This window comes from Anomalospiza imberbis, chromosome 3 (assembly GCF_031753505.1).
Source record: "Anomalospiza imberbis isolate Cuckoo-Finch-1a 21T00152 chromosome 3, ASM3175350v1, whole genome shotgun sequence".
Lineage (NCBI taxonomy): Eukaryota > Metazoa > Chordata > Aves > Passeriformes > Viduidae > Anomalospiza > Anomalospiza imberbis.
Genome location: NC_089683.1, coordinates 76300455 through 76310522, shown reverse-complemented (window position 1 = coordinate 76310522; position 10068 = coordinate 76300455). Strand labels below are relative to the sequence as shown.

The 10068-nt window shown below is 41.2% G+C and overlaps 1 long non-coding RNA gene across 1 annotated transcript in view; it reads left to right on the top strand.

Moving 5' to 3' along the window:
• Nucleotides 1-285: 285 nt before the first annotated feature.
• LOC137471148 (uncharacterized) overlaps nt 286-10068 on the top strand; it is a 31756-nt gene continuing 21973 nt past the window's right edge. Inside the window, exon 1 of the long non-coding RNA XR_010997440.1 lies at nt 286-473. This is a non-coding gene — a long non-coding RNA (uncharacterized lncRNA). The remainder of the gene's footprint in view (nt 474-10068) is intronic.

Below are 10068 nucleotides of genomic sequence, written 5' to 3'. Positions count from 1 at the left end.
CATCAGGACATCTAACCTGATCACTTTCATTTTTGATTCTGACGCTTCCTTCTTCCTCTGGTTCTCCTGTCTTTGCAAAAAGACTCTGCTGCCTGTGTGAAATGGTTGGAGAGTGTCTGTATTTCTAAAATAATGGAAACCTTTGAGGTTTCCAAGAACTCTGAAACCATTTTTGCATATATATATAATTTTTTTTTTTTTAATTCTTGGTAGTGCTTTCCTTTCTATGTCACAGCATTCATGTTGGGGCAGAGCCCAGACCCTCCAGACAGTTTCAGGCTGTCTTGTGCTGCAGCCAGTGATCCTTGTACTTTCTGCCTTGCCTAAAATGCCCATGAACAGTACTGCAGATCCAGAACAAGCTCCCTAGGCTCCCCCAGTCCCACATCCCTTACCCACCCAAGCTTCTGTCCTTCCATGAGTCAGGGGGACTACGCAGCACTTTCTGCCTCTGCCTACAGGAGCCATTCAAGGTAAATATATCTATGTGTGTGTGTGTGTGTACATGTATGCATGTATATTTTAGCCATCTGTGTAATAAATTTCTGTCTCCTTTCAGTATGACATGATAGAATTTAGAAAAGTTAGAAATTAGTTCAACTGTATTTCTCCTTCCTTTAATACCCCCATACATCAGGCGAGGTTCCTAGGCCTATTGAACTATTGTCTTTAATATATTTCTTGCGACATCTCTTTGGAAGTACATGTTTTAAAAATGTAAGGAGGATGCGTGAGCTTTCTGCTATGTTTATTCAATTCTCAACCCTCCAAACACTTAAGAATTCAAATTATTCAGCTAGGCTTAATGAGGCTGACTCGGAGTGAAGTTATGTGCATAAAAGTCAAGGATAGGAGGCCTTGATGTTATGCATTTTTAGGTGGTTATGGGGTTTTCAATATTAATATTTATTACTGAATAGTCTGAGGGAGAACTCAGGCTGTACCTTTTCATCAGTGCTAGTTACCTTGCTGCAAAGGAGCTCCTTGGGGGGTGTCTGGAAGGCGGAAGTTTGTTTGTGGAAGCACTGCCATCTGTCAGTGCAGATCTGAGGGCTTCATGTCAGCCACTCCAACCTCAAACCTTGCCAACAGCTAAAGCTGCAAGCTCTGTGTAGGTTTGTGACACTAACCTCTAAGCTCTCAGAATGATGATTTTCCCTTTGTCTCCATTTCCCAATTAGTAGAATGGGAAAAACTATTTTGGACATTCAAAATGACCAGCATGAAGCATTGCTCTGCTGTGCTGTGATACCTAACAAAAAACACAAAGAATTGGGTAAGAAAATTGGACTAAACTAAAAGCCTGACCATTTTCCCACCCCAGCTTGTTTGGGCATTGAAGGTTGGTTTGAGTGGTGTTTTTTTTTTTTTTCTCTTAAATTGTCTTTGACCCTCTCTTTACATGATCCTGCAGAATGTGAGAAGGCCAATTTGCTTGTGGCCTTAGCAGTTTCAGCAATGGGACTGCAGGAAGGAATTCTGGCCTTATGTTGGAGACCAGAAGAAGACAGATTCCCATCCACCTCTGGAGAAGATATTGTTTAGATTGTCTGGCAAAGATGCACATGAGCGTGGGGACATTTAGTGCTGGGGATCAGGGACTCCTCACAATTAATCTTGCAAGCTTCTCTGGGGCTTTATCCTGACCTCATCCCTGCTCCCATTCATAAGTATAGTAAGAAAAATTCCTGTTGAGTCACCCTAAGGATATGTTTAGAAGAAAACTAATCTTTTTTTTCCTAGATATGCCCTTTGCTCTGCTAAAGCAGCTGCTGGGAAAGGCCAAGTGCCATCCTAGCCTTTCTAAGTAGTAGATTTTGCTGAATGCACATGTGAGAGCAGAGGAACCGGTACCTTTTTATTTTTGTAATGATTTTTATTCTGATTTTACTCAGACCTCAGATATTTGCATATGTGTGTTTACAATTTTGAGCTGGTAAAGGGATTTGGTCAGAACATATTGACTGCAGGAAAAGGAAACCTTTTTTCAGAGATACCTCACTTTAATGAAGTAAATCTCATGTTATACTCAGATCACTCCCAGAAAGTTGAGTATTTGTCCTCTACAGCACAGTTTTGGGTTTTACACCATGTTGCAATATTCATACTGCTATTAGAAAAAATAAATAGCTATAGAATTGCTTTTGGAATATTCTATTTCACAGTAAAGTTATGAAATTTTTGATTTTTAATCCTTATTCTACTTGAAGGAATATTGAAAAATCTGAGAATTCCCCACAAAATAAAAAATCCAATTTTTAATTAGCTTTACTAAAATAAATGTCATCCACACCTAGCACTATGGGATTTTGGAAATAAAGTCATACCTCTTTCTTCAGAGCATTTTTGTGGAAGAATGAGAAGTGGAAGTACAGGAAAGGGAGGTATGCCTGTTGGTGATTTGAAACATAAGCAGGACCCTCCATTCCAATTTTATCTATAAAACCCTCCCTGGTGTGAGACAGCTGTTGCCTCTGAAGCCTTCTACTTATCTCTCAAAATCTCAAGGGTCCTTTTTTTAACCTATATTGTATCCCCACTGCCCTTGAGATCCTATATTACAGCTACTTTCCTCACAATGATTTGATAAGCATATCTGTTTTGGACCATGTCAGTGTTAGAGAATTGCTGTCAAGCATCAAGAGATGCTCTCTCCCCCCCTGAGGCTTTAAAGATGCTATTCTAAAATTAAAGTGTTTGGTATAGATAAGATACTTAGGGTTATAATGAGGTCAAGAGTTGCTGGCAGTTTCCAACAAGATTTTTTTAAAAATAAATTGATCAGATCTCTTGCCATGGTTATTTCCCTTTTTCAACAGAGAAATATAGATAGATCAGGTAGAGAAACAGGAACAGAAAGGTTTAGAAAAATATTTGGAAATTATTCTGATTGCATTGTCTAATGCAAGTTGCCCCATTTTATTATGATGGCATCCTCTGCAATGCAATGTGACATGGAATATGTGATGTAATGAGATATGCCCACCAAAATGCAATGTGCTTTGTTTTAGTCAGAATATATTAATCCACTTACTGAATAATTGACCCAAAGAGATTCTGTCAAACAGTATTAAATTATTCACTGGATTTCCAAACCAGCAGACAGTGTCCTTTAAATATTTAAGAATAATGTCTAATAATTTTCCACACCAAAATTATTCTCTTTTTTTGTGTTTGTTGAGGTTCCTTGGCTTTTCTCTGTTGTTTAAGGAGGGCAGGATAATTAAATAAAAGTCAGTGTGCCCTTCAGGTGCTTTCTCACCTAGCAGCACCCCAGAAGGGGAAGGAAATGCTCACCTGGTTCAGCTGTCAGACTTAGCCAGATCCATTAGCACTTTTTATGCCTCACCCATGCATTTTTAAGGAAATCCCACACTGTCCACATACCTATACCTATAATTTCACCAGGTAGCCTGTTGCCTCAGCAGTGAGTTTTCCCAGAGAGGGTGCAGCACAGAGGCTGTGAAGTGTCCTGCTATTTCCTACCCTCAGGCCTCATAGTACCTCTCTAGGTGTGCATTATGAGATAACAACCTTGCCGGATCAATTTTGGTGTGGAAAATAGGTTTCCTTAAAAAAGGGACACCAGTAGAGCAGCATTCAAGTTCTACCAATTACAGTGTCTGACACCTTTCCCCTTGAAGGTTGCATGCTGAACGAGTGCAGGGTATATTTCTGGCTTGTTTAAAAAGGATGAGGACAGGCATCTGATAGCTTACCTTAATTATTCCATTTCCTCCTCCCTATATACATTTCCAGAATCTAATTATAGTGCTCATGGCCCCTGCTATCAGCCAGTACCCAGATTAATGTAAAGCCATGGGAAGGACAGCTACCCCCCTTCACGCTTTCCACAACATTGCAAATCTATTCCAGCAGTCTTTTGATACTAATATTTTGATACATTCATCATTGTGTTAGCATCAGCGATGAGCAATATTTACAGTCTATAAGCTCTTCCAGGACCAACTGTTCATATTACTCCTGTTAAGTCCATTCAATTTTCCACCTGAAATACCACATTTATCTAGTCAGAGCTTGACATCTATTTTTGGGGGTGGGGGGGAGGGGGTTACTTTCAATAACAAGTTTTATTTAATTGTATGTTTTGCTTCTCCTAAAGAACACACTAAGGCAATCTGTTACGTATTGTCAGTCAAGTAAGATGCACTTGGCTGCATCCTTGGGTTTATTATCTAGGTCCTGATATGGGGACATTTTCGTGCATATGCATCTGTGTGTGTTGAGGTGGAATTGCTTATCTGCTCTGTAGCTTTATTTGGACTGGAATTTGCTGCAATGTCCTCACGAGTACAGGATGTTGTCCAGGGTTATGGTCTGTGTGCAGTCGGGGGACAGCAGGCAGCCCTGCTTGATAAGATTGCTATTGCAAGCCACAAGTATTGTCACACTCTGCTTCTTTTAGTAAAAAGCCAGACTCCAAACACACTAAATAGTCTTTATTTGTCAAAATAAAGTAATGATTATTTTGCAACTCTTCTACCTTAAAGGCATTTAAATCTGGCTTTAGGAGACAGCAAACTCTATGACTGCTCAGCCACAGTGGAAATAAAGCCCAAATGGAACCAAAAAATATATCGGAAATTCTTATCATCATCATCTTCTTCAGGCAAAGGAGAAAATTATAGCAGCATTAAAAATAAACTTTGCACCTCCTGCAAAGACTTGCATAGGTCTCTGAACTTTAAATTCCAAGACTGCCCCGGACGTAATGGATTTCAATGTTCTGACACTTTGGAACAGCAACAGCTAACCATGACTTGGTCAAAGAATGCACTGCTCCTTTATTTTGCCTGATGGACTCTCCTGCTATAATCCCTACTAACTGCACAGGGAAATTTACCCCCAGAGCAAGAGCTTGCAAGAGACTTCTTTTTGGTATAAAATGGACACCTTTTTCTCACACTTCCTGTGTGCAGAAACACCAGGGTTTGTGCATGGTACTGATGTGAAAAGAGCATATCCAAGACTCCTGTTAGCAGTCACCACATGCAGCAGAGGTGATGGATGGAGATAACTGGAAAGGAAGCTGCTGTTTTATGAGAAATTCCACATTAAATTCTGTTAAATGGTACAGGAATAAAGAAACCCATAGTAATTTCCAGGAAAAAAAAAATAGGGTTATACCAAAGGCTTAAGAGAATCAAAATCTTTGATTCTAGTTTCAACCTTAAAAAAAAAACAAACCTGTACAATAAATGTACACATATAATGGAATTAAAAGCCATAAACTGAAGGAGAAACTATTAATCTTCTTTTTTAGAATGACTGCTAGAGCATTGTGATCTTCCTTGGATGGTTAATTTTTCTGTCCTCCAGGTTTCACTTATTGCAGCCTTTTCCCTTGTTGGTCTATGATACCTCAGGTGGGTCAAGCCCAGATTTTTCCCCCACCATGCTGTTCATACTGCATCGGTTAAACAGGGCAGCAGAGAGCAATGACTGCTGTTTTGAGAGGTAATTCCTCAAGCAGCATCCACCACTGTGGAAGATCAAGAAGCTAGGACAGTAGGTGACCATGTCCCAGGGACTTGCCTCAGAGAATATATCTTCCCGCAGGATCTTGCCAGGTTGGAGGCTCTCCTGCAGATAGAGCAAGGAGAAAAGGAAGAGAAGGGTTGGTGAAGGTCTGGATATGGTTCCACTTACTCTTGCTATGGGTAGAGGATCATAGGTGCTGTGCAGACACCTTGCTCCACCAATGGAATGGAAGGGGAATTTCTCCTCTTCTGAGGGAGAGTCCTGGGGCTAACAGACATTATAACCTTGCCTTGGTGGGATTCTCATAAGTGAAATTCTGTCTTGTTTTGAACACAGAGATGTGGAATGCTTTCCCCAGATATGCAGCTAATGGCTATTAGAGCTAGGTTAAAAAGCTTTCCCTTCAATTTCCAGTCTGAAGCAAGACTCAGTTTCTCCCTATTACAGCGCATGTGGCAGTGTCTGTGGTGCACCGCTCTGCCAGTAATGTTCCCTGTGCTGATGGACGTTACTGTACAGCTCACACAAAGCCAATGAGATGAGTTTGGGGGACTTGCTTTGCCTTAGCTGCTGTGCCAGCAGGATCCTGACATGTTGCTGACTGTGTGCAGTCCTGCAAACTAAGCTTTTTGGGAGAAAGGCTGCCCAAGCTTTACAGAAAAGCATGTTAAACCTCAGGTGCTGCAGCATCATCAGGCAGGGCAGTGATGTGCTGGGAGGTGCTCTGTGTCTGTGTGCTGGGGACTAATACTGGTGTGAAGCAAACGTCTTTTGAATGAATTGGTGCCAGAAGGGACATGCACAGCATCCCGAGGCAGCCTCAGCGAGACATCTGACTGATTAGATATTGAGGTCAGGCGCTGAGATACCAAGGTCGTGCCACGTCCTGCTTTTCTCATCCAGTTGGACCCCGATAAAATAGCATCTGGTAAGACCACCAATCAGATAATGTGGCAATTTTCAACAGTCTCAAATTATTGTAGCAGCCAGGGAACTCCAGATAAGATCAATGAGATGCTGGAATGATTTAGCCATTTCTGATTTCTCCACCATACCCTTTTTTTCCTTATTCTTCTTTCTGAAGACAGACAGTCATGTGAATGTGAACACAGGGAGAACTCACAGAGTCCCTCACCATCTTCAGAACAAAATGCGAGGGTTGATTTATGGGATGGATTACTTGGAAATGGTAATTCTTTGCTCTTTATGATGTTTTGTCGGAAGGTGCAGTACCCTCCAGTCAGAGCAGCTGGATTGCACTGAGGTTTTTACAAAAGGAGTGAGAGAAGGGGGGTGGTGGTGAGTACAGAAGCTCCTCTAACACAGCAGTTAATAAGACACCAGCACATTAATCATGTGAGAGATATTGAATCTAAGAGGGCAAGGCAATAGTTTTTAAAAACAGACAGTTAAGCTACTACCTGGTAGAAAAAGGCTGACTGAACAGCACAGGTTTTATGCCACTATTTGCAATTAGAGTTATTTTTTATCCTTTTTTTTTTCCTCCCTATTTGAAAGTCTTAAAATACCTTTTTAGACCTGTAAGAAAATAAGAGATCAACCATTAAGGGCTGTAACAGAGGGCTGCACAGCCCTTCCCCCTTGACCTGCTGTACCCTGGGCTATACCTCCAGTGTTTACACAGAACCCTGCTGGTCCCTCTCCTGAGCTGTACTGCCAGGGCTTGACATGGGTGAAAGGCTCCTGAGGTTCATGGCACAGAAAAAAGTCCCTGATGCTGTGATACAGCCAGGACAGACTTCTGGTTAAAAGAGACATGATTATCAACTGCAGCCTAAAGATTGAGGCTCCCTTATTTCATGTGACTCTCCAGGCAGCTTTATCCTACCAGATCATGTACACCTTGGCCTCTTTTGTGACCTCCTGCCTGACTAGAAGTGGCAAAGTGGGGGAAGAACTAGGGTAATTTTGGTGCACAGCTACAGATGACCCCACACCTCCTTGGTGTCCTTTATTTAAAGGAGCTTCAGTCATTTTAATGCTGCAGTTACTGATGTTATAGTGAAACTTACTTTTCATGGCTAAACACTCTTTTTTATCAAAAACACCATAAAAAAAGGAAGGAAAAATTACTAAATGAACCACTCACATGAGTTTGCAGGCTTTTGGCATGTGCATATGCCCTTCATTTTTAGCCTTGGTCAAACTGCTTGCCATGACAAGTTGAGAGCACTGGGCAAGACCAAAGCAGACAGAGCACTCATAACTAGAATCATATATTTGTCAAAGTTTGACAAGACCTTTAAGATCATCTAGTCCAACTGTCAACCCAGCTGTACCACCCTATTCACGATTAAACTCCATCACTCCCCTTGGCAGTCTGACTAGGTAAAGTTTTGTCTTGCTTCCCATATTACAAATATAGATTTCCAGGGACATGCCTCTTGGCCACTACTGGATGATGAAATGGGCTCTTAAAGTAGGATGCAAACAGATGTCACCACTGTAAATGAATCGTAAGAATTGCCTTCCCAGAGGACATCTCATGTCCATCTTGCTCATTAATCAGTCCCTGACAGTGATCAAAGCCTGATGTTACAAGGAAAGATAAAAAAAATAATTGTAATAAACAGAGACAAAAATGCTTCAAGACAGTGCTATGGGACAAAAATGTTCTCTTGACTCTGGACAAATCATTAGCAAATGCCAAGCAACAAAAGGTGAATAGGTGGTTCTGCTGCTGAGAATCATAAAATGGAGTTTCATGGTCAGTGTTTGCAATAGCTACAGTAAGTGCAGCTTCCAGGGCTGGCTGTGTTTGTAAGATGAAGTCCATAAATTCTGGGGGTAGATAATTTAGGTAAGACACCTGAATTGCTTGAGAATCACCAGCTTCAGGAAGGCTTGTGAGGAGTTCCCTTTGTTTCAGTGAATTCTATAACTGGTGCAACTCATTACAGCTTTTTGTTGTTGACGTGTGGGAACTTTGCTTCAGTGGGCTCAAGGAAACCACAGTGTTTCTCAACAGCTGAACATATGATGCACAGCTTTAAGATGTGGTTTAGTTTTGTTTCACCTTTTAAAGGTCACAGATTGCATTTAGAGGTTTCTGTGTTTGATTTTATGGACTTAAGAAGACATTTGATAGTAGCAGTGCGGAATAATGTCTGCATGGATTTCCTGATGCTAATCAGATTAATCCTTTTTCTTTTTCTTTTTCTTTTTAAGATAATTTTTCAGCTAAAGAGGTGAACTGAGACTAGGAAAGATGTGCATAGGAAATAATTTCTCTAGCAAGTTCTGATATATTTTTCTGAAAAATAACTTAAAATTTATCTTATGGTTTCCCAGCTGTTTGCTCTCTGAATTTTCTCTCCATGTCATAGCATTAGAATATACTGCAGGTTACAAGGTAACTGAAGGAGATGCCTGAGCTAGCTCTAACTGAGTGGGAGTTTGAAATAATGCTGCTGCAGACACATTTTTTCTGGTATCTAAGCCAGTTTAGAGTGGTTGGCCATCTCCACCTCATGCTGCTGTCTGGGATGTAGATATATGCTTTCAATCCTTAGTCGATTAACAGAAGATATTGACAAACATTCACACACTTTAATATTTGTTTCTCAGTGAAAAATTCTTACCTAAATACATTATGGTGTAATTTCACTTGTAGCTGACTAAATACAAATATAACTCATGCAGCTGTGTTTGCCACCCACTTCTGTCTCTGTGAAGCTCTGTGGGCAAATCCAGGGACACACCAGTTCACCAGAGCAGTGAAGCTGCTGCTGCTGCTGCTGGCCAAAGGAAAAATCTTTGCCCAATTGCACTCACTGGCAAAACTCTTGTTGACTATTTTAGGGACCAAAATATGTACTACAGTGAACACTCAGCACATAAACAAGAAGACTGCCTGTTTTCTCTCACAGAAACCCCTGAACTTGGCAGCTGGACTGTCACTTTGAGCATTGGTGCTAAACAAATTACCTCCTGTGATATCTTCTCACTCTGGAGGAACACAGGTTTTTTTTTCACTGTGTTGTTCTAGCATATGGTATAATTGCCAGCATTAAGATAGGTTTTGTTTCTTTCTCTCCACACTTGGCACTTAGATTACATTTGGTTTTAGGTGTTTGGCATTTTTTCCCCAACACAATACAGAAACACAGGGAAGCATGAGGTTGCTTTATAGTTGCCAGAACATGTAACTTGAAGAGTTTAAGCCTACCTAACTCCAACCCATACAGTCTGCATCTCATCTAGAATCCCTGTCTGCTGTCCAGCACCCACTTCCTAGGAGTCCTTTCCCTGCAGACATTTGCAAGTGTTAGATAATTTCCTAATTAGCCTGAATTCACTATGATGGCTCTGTTTTAGTTGCATATCTATTCATGGAAGCAGATGCTCTGGGGCAGCAAGGTCTTCCTGTGAGCCAGAGCTGTGGTGCAGAGAAAGCAGCGATGAACAGGCAGCTTACTTCCACCTCCTTCCCCAGGGGTGCTTGTGAAGCTTCCTGAAGGACCATGCTGTGACACCAGGCAGGAAGGCAGAGCCCACTGCTTCAGGACTGAACCCAAAAGCCAGCAGGCACATAGTAGCTCCTGC